General features: G+C 37.6%; 1 protein-coding gene and 1 long non-coding RNA gene across 3 annotated transcripts in view; one reads left to right on the top strand and one right to left on the bottom strand.

Annotated features, from left to right (window-relative positions):
• The window catches only part of LOC121028695 (uncharacterized), an 8,488-nt gene extending 5,778 nt beyond the window's left edge, over positions 1-2,710 (bottom strand). The window contains exon 1 of the long non-coding RNA XR_005789392.1: positions 1,219-2,710. This is a non-coding gene — a long non-coding RNA (uncharacterized LOC121028695). The remainder of the gene's footprint in view (positions 1-1,218) is intronic.
• The window catches only part of UMAD1 (UBAP1-MVB12-associated (UMA) domain containing 1), a 221,144-nt gene that overhangs the window by 160,953 nt on the left and 44,822 nt on the right, over positions 1-15,369 (top strand). The gene's annotated exons all lie outside the window — the stretch shown is intronic.

Here is a 15,369-nt window from a genome sequence, read left to right as displayed (position 1 = left end):
TTTTTTTTTAGCATAAGTTTGTCCCGTGCAATATTTGGGTCATACTTAGACTACAAAAGTCATCTATATTTGATCTGGCAACCATAACCATAGTTCAGCTTTCTTATTAATTCAAAGAACTCGAGAGCTATGTTAATTCTATGCTTGGATGTTCTGCACAATGCTGATTGCTGACCATCCCACCACAACCCAGTTCTTAGGGATATCATAATATAGTTACAATTCTTGGAAGCTCAAAGTGCTTCCAGTATGTTTTCTCATTTATCCACACATTGGAGGAAGATAGAAAAGGGCACACTCTATTCTCATCTTGCCTGCTTTTCATTTTAATAAAAAGGAGAAAGTAGTCTCTTACAAAGTGATAGGGCTTATTCTGAAAGCTAAGAGACCACCTATAGCAGAATTTGGATTATCCTCCTTACCCGTGTTTTTGGTTCATTTAGTAGGAACTCTCTAGCAGATTTTTAAAACTTCAAAACAAGTGAATTCAGAGAGAACATGCATATTCAGTGTATTTTATAAATGAGGAGGGCAGGTGAAAAGTGACTTTTCCAAAGTGAACACTGCCATCCAAGTGAAAGATTTTAAACTTCCCTATGCTCTCCCTTCTCCTCCTACCTTGCCCTCCACATAACAGATGCTGAGAAGAGCCACTCAAAATGCACGTCCTCATCCCTTGTCATCTGCATTATTACTGAGGTTTCCTAGGTGATATTTCTTCCTCCAGCCTCACTCCCTACCAAACTGACAGCTAACAGCAATTTTTCTAAAACATAAATCTCACCACACCACAATCTTACACAGTCTGTTTCAGTGACTACTTATCAGAGAAAGTCCATGCTGCTTAGCATGGCATTCAGTGCCCTTCCTGATCTGGGCTCTACTCAATTCCCTTTCTTTTACTTCTTCCTCAGCACTTGATGCTACAGAAATAGCAAAATATTTGAAATGCTTCAAACATGCCACTTGATTATCTCCAGCTTCTTCATTATCTCCAGCTTTTTGTGCATTGTTCCCTCTGACCGGAATGTATATCTCCTTGTATCTTCCTAGCAAAATCCTGTTCATCTTTGAAAACACTGAATAGGCATCATTTGCTCTGGGAGGCTTTCCCTGATCACACTTCCCGTATCCTTACAGTGAATTCTGTTCTACTTCAACTTTTGCATACACTTGTGGTATCACATACACCACAGTGTATTGCAGTGGTTTACTCACATGCCCTTGTGCTGTAGAAGTTTGCTAAGTTTTCTGAGGACAAGACATTATCATCATCATTGCCAAATCTCTGGTTTCTAGCGCAGAGCCTGGAAAACAACAAGCATTTGGAGATGTGTTTGAGTTCCTGAAATGATCGGTTGTCCACTAGACCAAACTTTAGGTAAATCTAGTCCCCTTGAACTGGTCCCATGCTTTAGCTGCTCCCTGACACAAGTTTTGTCCTTTCTTTCACAGCAGTTGGTAGATAGAGAAGTGACTCAATTATCAGCTGAATGACTTATCTACCAGTGCTGTTTATTAGTTAACTGTGGAGTTTTTTTATAGGGTAAAGTACTCCCATACAGAGGGGTGGTTGTGGCAGCCTTACATAATAGAGTAATAGAAGTTTGCCTTCAGGTTCTGTATCTCCTTTTGTTTCTTGTGCTTTCTACCTCTAAGGCTGCCCATCAGTCTTTTTGGGGTGGGAACTGTGTCATGGGATGGAGGTCAGGAGGTGGGGGGCAGGGCACTAGAGAAGGGAGTAGTGATTCTTACTATAGTAGCCTGACATTGCTCCTTTTCTGGACTAGTCTTCAAACTTATCTGTCTTTATGTTCCATCCCCTTGGGACCTACCCAATCATGGAAGTTAATTAATAAATTAATTCACAACAAGATATTCAATTATATGGAGAGCTTAAAGTGTAACTCCTCTCAGATAACACTTGCATTTTAACGAATGCTTTTAATCCCTATTTCCAAAGAATGAATACTGGCATGATACACTTTATAGTAAATATATACTTCATAATACCAAGGAAAAAAGTGTGTTTGAAAAAACTGGGGATCTTTTCATCTCCCCTCAAATAGTATTACCTAGGTGCTATCTGTAAAGTGTATATACATGGATGAATCAGGAATTGCATTTGACTGCCTATAATGGACAATCATAAACTGGTGGTTTCAACGAATCAGGGTTTGTTTGTTTTTTCCATTGAAAAATGTCCTGGGTTCAGCAATTGAGGGCCAGTATAATGGCTCATGATACCATCAATGTACTAGACTTCTGTCTTTCTGCCCCACCACCCTTAACGTGTGGCTTTAAAACACCAGGTTGCCTCCTGATTACCAGATGGCTGCTGCATCTCCAGCCATTAAAGGAGGAGATTGAGGCAAAAGCAAGCCCCCTTTAAATAGCTTTTCCAAAAGCCCAATTCAATAGGTTTCACTTGGCTGTCTTTACTAGCAGGGATGGTTGGGAAATGTTGTTAGCTACGTATATTGCCGAGATACTTACCTATAACTAAGAAAGAAGGGAAACAGCCCACTGATAGACAACTAATAATCTTACAACCAAATTAGGGCAAATAATGTGTTATCTCGTCTTTATGGGATCAATTCAAATAAAAAATACTTAGAAAAAAACAGCTTATTGTAGTTAATATTATAATAGATTTTCCTATAAGATGCAGTTTTTAAATTTTTTTATTTAAAAAAAATTATTTTACAAATTTTTTTTTCAACGTTTATTTATTTTTTTGGGACAGAGAGAGACAGAGCATGAACGGGGAAGGGGCAGAGAGAGAGGGAGACACAGAACTGGAAACAGGCTCCAGGCTCTGAGCCATCAGCCCAGAGCCTGACGCGGGGCTCGAACTCACGGACCGCGAGATCGTGACCTGGCTGAAGTCGGATGCTTAACCGACTGCGCCACCCAGGCGCCCCTACAAATTTTTTAAAGTAGGCCCCACACCCAACCCTAACATCGAGAGTCACATGCTGTGCCTACTGAACCAGCCAGGCACCCCAAGGCACTCAGCTACTATGTGACTCAAACTCGAATTCGCATATATCAGACTCAACCCAAACACTTACTGCCAAGTCAGTGAATCAGAATTGGGAGCCCCAGTTCTGCCACAGGCTTGCAGAGCCCCTAGTTCTGAAGTAACTGCAGCTAGCTCAGTCCTCAGGGACACCATCCCAGCCAACCTCTGTGTGCACACTGTCATGCTTGCACGTGCCAGGGCTTAGCTGCCACCAAAGCCTGGGATCCGGAAAAGAAAGGAGATAACCCCAACCTATCTTGCCCCCTACTCTGCCTGCCTTATTGCCCATGAAGTCCTCCTGAAACCCAGCTTCCCAATGACCCTTCTCCTCAGCATCTACATAACCGGTGGTACAAACCCTCACTCTTCAGGAATCACTGACCAAGTTAGAGGGAATTACGTTTCAAAGTCAGTTGACCCAGATCATCAAGGCCTTTAAAGGCCAGATCTCAAAGTTCGACTTGTATTTTGTATGTGATTAGCAGGTCACTCGCTAACAAGAAGTAGACGAAAGAAGCAGTGGTTTTCCATCAAAACACAAAGAAGGAACTTTATTATAAGGTAAAATTTCTATATATAATGACCGTATAGTCATGTCACTTTTGAAGGAAACGTTGTAAGTGCATTGCAATATCTACCAAACATTTTCTTGTTCTATCTATGGCAATTCTTAGCACTAACGCTAATAAGGACTTGGCTTTGGATATAGCAGCTAGCAATTTTTTAGAAAACCAAATTTGGTGAGGAGGGTAAATTATGTAGGAAATAGATTTTGGATGAAAATTTTAAATTGTCATATAATGAACAGTAGCAATGACATACCTACATTTAACAGGCAGTCTAATTCTATCAGTAAAAGCTGGTTATAGGTTTGGGGAACAGGTGATTTCTATTTGACTTCAAATTTTAAATATAGTCATTCAGCAAATGATTTTTAAGCATCAGCATTGATCGTACTTCTGCATTATCCATGGCAGTGTGGGAGAGGTATACAAATACACTCAGTGAGTGCAGGTCATTTGACTCTCTGGATAAAAAATTAAAGCTCATTTTACTTTTTATAAATGTAAATGAACAGAAAAAAAGGCTGAAGCCTGAGCTAGAAATAAAACCATAGTGCTTTAGGTCCATATCATGGGTCTCGCTGAAATAGCACATTTCATTTTTATTCTAAAGAAAGATACAGTTAATAATCTGATATCCTTTTGAAAATCAATTCCCTATACTTCATATCAGTGATGAAAAATATTTACGATGTAAAGGTATATGTTAATTTTACACCAGTCCTAATAAAAGCTAAGACAAAGATGCAGTATCAGCCTTCTGGATGTCCTTGGTCAGGTAGAATTTAAGGGCTTGAGTCATGGACGACTCATCCTTTTTCCTTGCATTTAATTATTTACTAAGTCCTGTCAGAGAGTGTCTTGTTTGTCCTTTCCTTTACCTCTCCTATGCCAGGACCAGAGATCAGACCCTATCATCCCTCATCTGATTTATTACAGAGCCTCCTGACAGATCTTTCTCATGGCTTTTGCCTTTCTGGTATATTCTTTACATGGTGTCAGAATTTTGTACTTAAGTTAAAAAAGGAAAAAGAAAGAAAAAAGTTGTATTCCCACCTCCCCCCATCCCCTGTCAAACATCTAGTGTCACCTGTTACTTCACAGAACCATATAAAACTGAGCTTGGCATTTACCAGTGGGTCTGCAGCTCCTGCCAGGCCCTTCCAGGGCTGCATTCTATTACTTCCACTTCCCAGACATGCCTCCTGCTTGCATAGCTCTCTGCCTTGCTTGCTGGGCACTTGGTGGAATACCCTTTCTGCAGTAGCTACAGTGGAGGTCAGCCCTGACCTTCAAGCCTAGCCCAGAATGTAACTGTTTTCCCTGGTCCCCCCATCGGAAGCCAGGTCTTTGTTTCAGGCACTCCCACACTAAGTTGGTCTTTACTTCTATAAGGCATTTAAAAAATTTAGTTCTGTGTCCTAGTGTCTTTGTCCCTTTGTGTGTGTGTCTCTCTCCTCCCTCCTTCCACCCCCTTTCTTCTTCCCTCCCTCCCCACACCACACCCTCTGTCTCTACTCTCCCTAGTCCTTCCTTTCTCTTTCTCTCTTTTTTTTTTTTTTTTTTGTTTTTGTTTTTGCTCTGGGTACCCAGTAACTTTGGACCAACTTTGAAATATAGAAAAACAGTCATACTGATTCTTCCTTTTAGCGTGTTTTCTACTTTTCCTTGTCCCTATATACTTCAGTATTTTCTTTAATCTTCTATCAGGTATTGCCTCAAAACCTTTGTAGGAAGGGCAATACTAACGCTTGAGTAAATATAAATAAATGCATAGACCATGTGTCTGTGGAATCAGGAACTGTGTCTTGCTCATCTTTGTATCTTCTAGCACTGTCTCCACCAGATAAGTGAATTGAATTGGAGCATATTTCCATCCCTACATCTTTATATAAGTATCTGCATACAGAATTTCTCATCAATTTTCTGAAGTGGCTACAAGAATTTTTCTTAATTATAAAAAATAAACCGGGGGCACCTCGGTGACTCAGTCAGTTAAGTGTCCCCCTCTTGATTTCGGCTCAGGTCATGATCTCATGATCTGTGAGATCAAGCCCCAGGTTGGGCTCTGCACGGTCAGTGGGGATTCTCTCTCTCCTTTCTCTCTGCCCCTCTCCCTCTCATACATGTGTGCACATGCTCTCTGAAAAATAAACAGTTCTTAAAATGTATATTTTGTTGTTAAAAATGAACCCTCCTATATCTCTCATTCTTAGATAAAATATTAAGATTATATAAATACTAATGATACACTTATTCATTTATAAGGAAATTTATTTGTATTGTTTGTATTAAGTTAGATATTCTGGGCTTGTGTAAATTGAGTGCTCATGACTAGTAATCTGATGTAAATTCAGAACAGTTAGAATTAAGGTACCATTACTTTTACTGGTTTAGCCCCTCACCTCCTATCTTTATGCCCACCATGTGCTCAACTCACAGCTGCCACAGCCAGACTTTATCTTGCAGAAACTTACTCCTCTTACATGTTTTTTAGATGTTTATTTGTTAAGAGAGAGAGAGAGGAGGGGAGGGTCAGAGGAAGAGGGGGACAGAGAATCCGAAGCAGGCTCTGCTGTCAGCCCAGAGCCCAATGCAGGACTTGAACCCACAAACCGTGAGATCATGACCTGAGCTGAAATCAAGAGTCAGATGTTTAACTGAGCGAGCCACCCAGGTGCCCCGTCCCTTTACATATTTTTCAAAGTTCCATTCATTGGGGGTGCATTATATGATTCTATATACTTTTTTTTTTTATTATCTGTCATATTTGATCATAAAATCAAACCAAGGAACAAAAAGTTCTACTTGTTAGTTCCATTCATTTTTTTTTATTTGAAGTATAGTTGTCACATGTTACATTAGTTTCAGGGGTACAACATAGTAATTCAACAAGGTTATATGTGATACTATGCAAACCATAAGAGCAGCTACCATCTGTCACCACACAGGGCTATTGGAATACAATTCACTACTTCCCGTATGGTGTACCTTTTATTCTTGTGACTTATTCATTCTATAACTAGAAGCCTGTATTTCTCCCTCCTTCTGGCAACTGTCAGTTTGTTCTCTGTAGTTTTGGATCAGTTTCTGCCTTTTGTTTATTTAGTTTCTATATGTAAGTGTAATTATACAGTATTTGTCTTTCTCGATCTTATTTCACTTAGCATAATACCCTCTAGGTCCATCTATGTTGTCACAGATAGCAAGATCTCATTCTTTTTGATGATGGCTGAGTAATATTCCATTGTGTGTATGTATGTGTGTATATATGTATACATATGTATGTATGCATACATGTGTATACATATGTACATACATATATGTACATGTGTATACATACATTTTTACACACATACCACATCTTCTTTATTCATCCCTTTACCAGTGGACACTTGGGTTGCTTCCATATCTTGACTATTGTAAGTAATGCTACAATAAACATAGAGGTACATATATCTTTTCAAATCAGTGTTTTTGTTTTCTTTGGGGAAATACCCAGTAGTGGAATTACTAGATCGTATGGTATTTCCATTTTTAATTTTTTGAGCCCCTCCCCCGCCCCACCAATGCTGTTTTCCAGTGGTTGCAGCAGTTAGCATTCCCACCAGTGGTACAAGAAATTTTGTTTTTCTCCACATCCTTGCCAACACCTGTTATTTCTTGTCTTTTTGATTCTAGCCATTCTGACAGGGGTCAGGCGATAGCTTATTGAGGTTTTGACTTGCATTTCCCTGATGATGAGTGATGTTGTACATCTTTCCATGTGTCTCTGGGCCATCTGTAGGTCTTCTTTGGAAAAATGGCCATTCAGAGCCTCTGCCGGGTTTTTTTTTTTCCCAAGTAATCTTAAGCCCAATGTGGAGCTCGAACTCATGACCCTGAGATCAAGAGTCATGTGCTCTGCTGACTGGACCAGCCAGATGCCCCTTTTTGTCCATTTTTTAATCAGAGTATTTTTGGGGTGTTGAGTTGGAGAAGTTACTCATATATTTTGGCTATTAACCCCTTATTGGATATGTCTTTTATAAATACCTGCTTCTCTTTAGTAGGTTGTCTTTTTGTTGTGTTGGTTTCCTTCACCGTGTAGAAGCTTCTTATATTGATGCAGTCCCAATAGTTTCTTTTTGCTTTTGTTTCCCTTTCCTAAGGATACATCCTAAGCTGTAGTTGATGTCAGAGAAATTATTGCCTCTGTTTTCCTCTAGGAATTCTATGGTTTAGGTATTATATTTAGGTTTTTAATCCATTTTGAGTTTATTTTTGTGTGGTGTAAGAAAGTGGTCCAGGTTTCTTCTTCCTCATGTAACTGTCCAGCTTCCCCAGCACCATTTATTGAAAAGACTGTCTTTTCCTCATGGTATATTCTTACCTTTCTTTGTCCATACAAGCGTGGATTTATCTCCGGGCTCTTTGTTCTGTTGATCTATGTGTCTATTTTTGTGCCAGTATTTGATCACTACAGCTTTGTAGTATTACTTGAAATCTGATATTCTGATACCTCCAGCTTTGTTCTTCTCTCTCAAGACTGCTTTGGCTATTCGAGGTCCTTTTGTGGTTCCATACAAATTTTAGGATTATTTGTTCTAGTTGTATTACAAATGCTATTGGTATTTTGACAGCAATTGCACTGAATCTGTAGACTGCTTTGGGTCTGAGATATTTTCATATTTTTCCATTTGTTGGTGTTCACTATGATTTCCTTCGTCAGTGTTTTATAGTTTTCAGTGTCTAAGTCTTCCACCTCCTTGGCAGGTTATTGTTTTGGTGCAACTGGAAATGAAATTGTCTACTTAATTTCTCTTTTTACCACTTCGTTATTATCATGTAAAACACAACCAACTTCTGTGTATCAATTTTGTATCCTGCACCTTGACTCAATACTGAAATTTAATGAATTTATTATTTGTCATAGTTTTTTTGTTTTTTTTTTGGTGGGGTCTTTAGGATTTTCTATGTATGGTATCATGTCATCTGGAAGTAGTGAAAGTTTAACTTCACTTTACTAATATGGATGCCTTTTAGTAGCTCCATTCTGGATAGTTTGTGTTCTTTTGAGTAAAAGAAGTCAAAATAGTCTCCAAATCAGAGGTCAGTTTTCGCTGTTCCGAAGTTTGATTACTTAGTTTTGCACTGGGTTTAGCCTCATTTTTACTGATTATCTGAACCAGACTCCCCATTGAACCTCCCTGGTGACCTGGTCCTGTGTTCAGAGCCAGGGGCTAGGAACTCCAATTCCCTTTGTGGCTTTTTGACAATTACCTAACTTTCCTGTATTTCCTCATTGACACCATTGGGATAATTGCCTTTTCATACCTCATAGGAGTATTGTAGGATTAATTAATGTTTGTAAAGTGTTTTCAGGATCATGATGAAAGGTATTAATTTGTAAGCATGTGGTATTATTATAATTATTAGTAGTAATAGGGATGGTTGTTTAATGCAAATTTTCATCTAAGTGTAGTGTCATATTTTCAAAGGACAACCTCTTTCTTTGTGGCCAGATGTGGATACAATTAACCCTTTACCCTTTATTTTGAAGATACAATTAGCCAATTGTGTGTGCAATTAGACGTGTGTGCAGTTTTTGCCAGAACAACTAATTACAGCCTTGGTAAAAGTCCTTTGAAAATGCTGGCCCTTTGAATCTTAACTGTCCCTATCTGTGTAATAAGCAATTTGTGCTACGCATATTTTGAGGCTGCGGAGGCTCCTGAATGTTGAAGAATTGCTCTTGCAGTTACTGGAGAAAGATTTTATTTTCTTGAAGCCCTAGCATTGTATTTTGCCATCAAGCCTAAAAACCCTTTCACGTAGTTCTGGTTTCAAAGGTTTTATTGATTTTTCTTAATCTTGACATTCAGCTGAAAGATTTTCCACAGGCTGCACTTTGTGAAACAGGTTTTTCTTTTGTAATTTTTTTTTCCCTTGAAAACTCCATTTCTTTTCTGTCTCTAATCCAAACATATCATCTCTTATTACCCTTACTCACTAAATAGCAAGTGAGAAACAGATTAGTACTGATCCTCTCTTCCCAGTTGTGGCTTTGTGACACCGTTTTACACGGGATTTTTTAATCACTATAATGTAAATTCTATATATACAGAAAAGTAGAAAGAATACTGAAGAGACCAGGAAGGTACTGTTGTACCCACTGCTCTCCTGTTATTGAGGGAAGGGGGGATGTTCATGGCTTTTAATGAGAAGTTTAAAACAGCCTCTTTTAAGATACTTACACTTTGACCCTTCTCACTGATCATCCTTGAACTTGACTTTGTGCAGAACACTATCCTACACCATGGGACATTCAGAGCTGAGCAAAGCACACTTGTCACCTTCTAGGAGCTTAGTATCAAGAGTTGACGATGAGAAAGGTGTTCTGGTCTGCACACTCCAGTAAGTGTTGTACAAAGTGCTGGGGTAGGGTGTTTGGTAGAAATGGGGATTACACTGATCCAGGGACATCAGCAGAAGCTTCTCTGAAGCTGCATTTTAGATAGGACCTGAAGGACAGGTCAGCATTTTGGTAGACAAAATGGAAAGTTTGATAGAGAAGAGGGAACGTTTTTGGGTGAGTGAAGGCAGCAAGATGCTAAAATGGAGGCTGGTTCAGGGAAGGGTGGTTGGTTTTGCTAGAGTTGTAGTGACCTTGTGAAGGAAGTGGTAGGAGGTAGAAAGGCAGCCTGGGACCACACTGTGGAGAGCCTTCAAGGGAGGGAGCAAAATTCATACTTATCTCAGCTGTCAGACTGAAGCAATGATAGGGGTTTTGATAGAACGATATGACCAGTGCCAGGCCTAAAAGGGAAGCAGGCTCGCTGCATCCCGGATGAAGTGCAGTGTGACGGAGTAGAAGAGGAGAGGTGCCTTTGGAGATGGTGCCAGAATGAAGACCAGTCATCTCTGTGGACTGTTAGCATTGGGAGTGAAAGGGGAGTCATTAGACACACAAGGCATGCTGAGGACTCAGTATTTCTTGATATTGGCAACTCTCCTGACGTGGAGGTGAAGGACAGGAAGGAGCTAGGTCAAGATGCCTGGGAAGAAAGAGGAGAAGTACCTTTCACTGAAATAGAGATGTCAGGAGGGGGGCAGATTTAATAGCACTAACTCTTGGGAATTACCACACTGTGGCATGTTTATACAAACAGACAACGATAGCAGGACAGAAGAAGATTAATTCTAGATAGCAAATGTAATGTTTCCAATAAGAATGGTAGAAGGGAAGTATATTTTATCTCAACAACAGCAAAATCAGCTGGTATTGCTGGGGCGCCTTGTTAACATGACAAATGAGAGCATATAAACAGAAAGCTTGAAGAAATTAAATACATTTCTCAGAGCCTATTAACCTTTATACTATGAAAAACTAATTGGAGTGCTTTTATATATATGCTAAGTGTCCAAAACACAACTCTGTGTGTGCTTTAAAAATATTTTTTTTAGTCACTGAAAAGTAGCTACAATATTGGTGGTTACTTTTAAAAGTTTCTTTTTAAAATAATTGAAATAAAGAAGCCAGAGCAAAATAGTACTCTCATCTCTAATCTTAGGAAAGTCTGTTCCCCATCTCATTCTGTCAAACACTGGTTTGTAAGGAGGTTCTATGGGTAATTTATCATGCCAGCAGCCCCAAGAATGTGGAGATCTACCCAGGTATCCCTAAAACCCCCAGATAACCTCATATAATTCTGTCATCCATAAATTTCCTAGCCTCTTTCCAGCCTTTTTACATTTTCATGCTTCACCATGTCACTAAACAATAAACCTCATGATTCAGGGACTTATTACCAATTATTGAGGAAAAAAGAAGTCTTCTCAACCGTCATTGGTAAAATGAAAAGTCCATAATCCATATGGTAGATGCTCTGTACACATAATTTCTGTCACCTTTTTCCTTAAGTAATGGGGCATTGTGGAAAGACTATGAGCTTTGGAATGTATCTAGTTACCTTCTCTATAAAGTGCAAATAATGAAACATTATCCTTCTGGTTGCTCAGGCTGAATCTTTGGTGTTCTGCTGACTCCTCCTACCTCTCATACGTACAGCCAATGTACCAGCAAATTCTATCAGCTGTACCTTCAGCTACTTCCAGATCCATCACTTCTTGCCCCCTTCACTGCCACCCTCAGTTCAAGCAAATATTATCTACTGTCTGGATTATTATAGTAGCTTCTTAACTCCTTTCTTCCACCTTTGTTGTTCAGCACTCTATTCTCAACTACAGAAAGGACACAGTGATTCTTTTCAAACACAAGGCAGTTGACTTTCAAGTACAAGCCAAAGTCTTTGACTGCAACCTCAAGGCCCTATACAATCTGGTTTCCTAGTGGCTTCTTCTCCTACTACCATTTCCTTTATTTATGCTCTTCCAGTCTCACTGCCTCCTGGTTGTACAAACTCCTGCCTCAGAGCCCTTGCATTGGTTGTTCTGGCCTGGAACACCCTTCTTGCATCTCCTAAAAGTGTTTCTTCAGTTACCCTCTGATAAAATGGTAACTCCCCACTCCATCATGCTCCGTGCCTCCTTTCTGCTTTATTTTTCTTCATAGTACCTGTCACCATCTACTATTATACAATGTATTTCTCGTAATTGTATTATATGTCCTTCCCAGGGCTTGTAACAATACAAACTTTTTGGCAATGATTATACATCAGAACAACACATATCATTCCTGAAGGCATAGCATATAGAATTACACACAGCATCCTGATATCAAATTCAACATCATTTTTGTGCAGAAAATTGATCATTTAACCTGTGGTGCTGTTGAACTATACTGCTTTCAAAAAGCATTCTTCCATTGTTCTGTTCACTCATTCGTGCTTATGAGATCTTCCTGTGATTTGTCTGTTTGATATTGTGTTCCTTAAAAGGTACAGATAAATCTGACATTTACAAAAATGTTAGGTCAGTCTTAGTAGTAATGGTTTCCAGATACTGAGATGTAAAATTTTTTTCTCATCTAGATAAATTTATGTCTATTCAAAATTTTTATTTCAGTTCCATGAATAATTTTTCTAGTAGCTTTGGGGGAATAAAGTTTGTCAAGCTCCCCCCCTCCCCAGTGGAATCTAGTAAGAACTTTTTAGTAATGATTGAGTCAATAATATATGTCTACTTAGAAAATACTCCGTTGAGTACCAAGTAATTTATATACATATACAGAACAAATATACACATCAAAAAGGTAAATTATTCAAATATTCTGTTCTTATTAGATTATTAGAAGTGTATTAGCTGCTCATCATCGTTGTAATTCTAGGTCTGTCTGTATTTCTGTTTTTGTTTTCTTTTCTATATGTTGGTCCTGTTTTTGGATGGAATAGTATTTGTGACTCTTAAGTTATGGATTCTGTCCTTATCAACAACAAAATATGGTCTATATGTTTTTAAAAGCATTTTCCTGTTACTTTTTACATGACATTTTATTCTAATCCTGGTTTTTGGTTTGCCTTTTTTATTTTTAATCTTGGTTATTTCTAGTCATTCATTCATTTGCTGATTAGTACAACACATCTATTGAGGTTCTAGCCATACAGGCATGAAGGAGACAGCCATATTCCTCTCTTATGAGGTTTATATTCTAGTGCAGAGAATTGGGCAATAAACAAAACAATTCTAAGAGTAGCATGTTCTATGAAGAAAATAAAATAGAATTGTGTGCCAGCATGACAGGCAGCACAATAAGATGAAAGTTTTAAGTAACGAAAGGAGATTATTTGTCCTTTATTGAAGGGCTTTAAAACACATTTCTTGAAATAACTGATTTAAGATCACACATCTCAGCTATCTTATTTTAGGTTTTCTGGTGTTTCTTTGTTTCCTTTTATTCTTTTCATTCCTCTGGATAATATCTTTTTTTTTTTTTTCTCCAGTGATATGGAAGATGTTAACACTTTTGTTTACATAAGTGGCTCTTTTTACTTTCTCTAAAAACACTCTCTGATCTAAATTTTGACTGTCAAATCTGAGAATTACATCTTTTGTTTGCCCCTTTGTAACATATAAAATATAATTTCCATACTCCTTACTTATAGTCTTTATTAATGTAATCTTAAGTGTCAGATTTAATCAATTGTATTAAGTACCTATTCATAATTGGGTTTCATATCCACAATTAAATTGATTTACCTCTATATTTAACTTTTAATGGTTACCATCAGTCTTTATAATTTTATCTTCCTGAATTTCCTAATTTTGATGCTAAACTTTATATAATTACTTTTAAAATGGCTTGAATAATTATCTTAAGCTCTTATATATTTAAAACTTGTTTTTTGTTTTCTTTACAAATGGACAGTTTTACTGGCTATAAAATTCTCATGTTACAATCTTTGGTTGCCCCCAAATTATACATATTACTTCATTGTCTTATAAGTAGGTAGCTTGTTTTGTCTTTTCTGTTACATTCTATAGTTTATTTTATCTTTGAAATTTACAAATTTACCATATATAGCAAATTATGTGGGACTCAAGTTTGGTTTCTTCCTCAAAATATTCATTAGGAGCTTAGATCTCACTTGTTTTCCTTCTGTTCTCTATTTGTCATTTTATCTTTTTAAATTTTGCTATTACATTTTTCAGTTACTTGGTGATACGTTTTAAAGGTTCAAAGAAACCTGAAGTCAAGAACTTAAATTTGTCTGGAATGATAGCTTCCCCAGTTTCTGGCAGATGGAAACTTAAATCCCTCTAGATGAACTCCTTTTAATCAGACCTAAAATATTTTCACAGAATTCAAAGCAATATTGATTCTTCAGTAAAAACTTACAAAATCCATAAAGAAACAGGGTTGTACACATGCTAAATTAATAGACACAGCAGAATCAAATCTGCATATTGCTCAGATATTGGTTAGTATGTCTCATATAATACAAGATAAGTGTGCTTATTATATTTAAAGGATTAAAAACAAACTTGAAATATGTTAAGGATTACGAGACTTTTAAAAAATATCAAGCATATGTGGAAAAGGACAAAACAACATTAGGAATTAAAAGTAGTAATTCAATGCATAGGTTGACATTTAGCATATTAGACATAGATGAAGAGAGATTTTATGGGCTAGAAGACTGATCTTAAGGAGCTACTTAGAATGTAGCAAATAAACAGAAATGCAAAATCATAGCATGGAGAGTGCTAATTTTATATATTGCATTATAATAAAATAATGGTTAATAGAATAGCTAATATTATAATGTAATATATAATAATGAATGAGGAGGTCTAAAGTGCATCTTAATGGAATCCCAGAAGCAGAAAGGTCCAACTCAGAGAATGAGGCAGAGACAGTATTTTAAAAGGTAGGAGCTAATAACTTTCTAAAACTGGTGAAAGATATCAATCTTAAGATTTAGGAAGCCCAAAAAATTAAAACACACACACACACACACACACACACACACACACACACACACACACACACACACCCCAGAAATCCACATTAGACATATGATACTGAAGCTACACAACACCAAAGACAAATAGAATATCTTAAAAGATTATCTCCAAGAAATAAGAGACTTACAGCTGACTTGCCAAAAACAATGGAACCTGAAGGCAGTGAATTAGTATCTTCAAAATGATGAGAAAGTATTATTGTAAACCGAGAATTCCACATTCAACATCATTTTCAAGAATAAGGGCAAATAATCTTCTTTTTAGATATACAAAACCTGGGAGAATTTGCACCAACAGACCCTCTTCTAAAGGAAATTCTAAATGATACACTTCAAGCGGAAGAAAAATGATCCCAGATGGAACACCTAAACTGTA

The sequence above is a fragment of the Herpailurus yagouaroundi genome, unplaced genomic scaffold, assembly GCF_014898765.1.
Source record: "Herpailurus yagouaroundi ecotype Mexico unplaced genomic scaffold, PumYag 100, whole genome shotgun sequence".
Classification (NCBI taxonomy): Eukaryota; Metazoa; Chordata; class Mammalia; order Carnivora; family Felidae; genus Herpailurus; species Herpailurus yagouaroundi.
The sequence above is the reverse complement of the archived record's forward strand: the minus strand, read 5'-3'. Positions and strand labels throughout refer to the sequence as shown.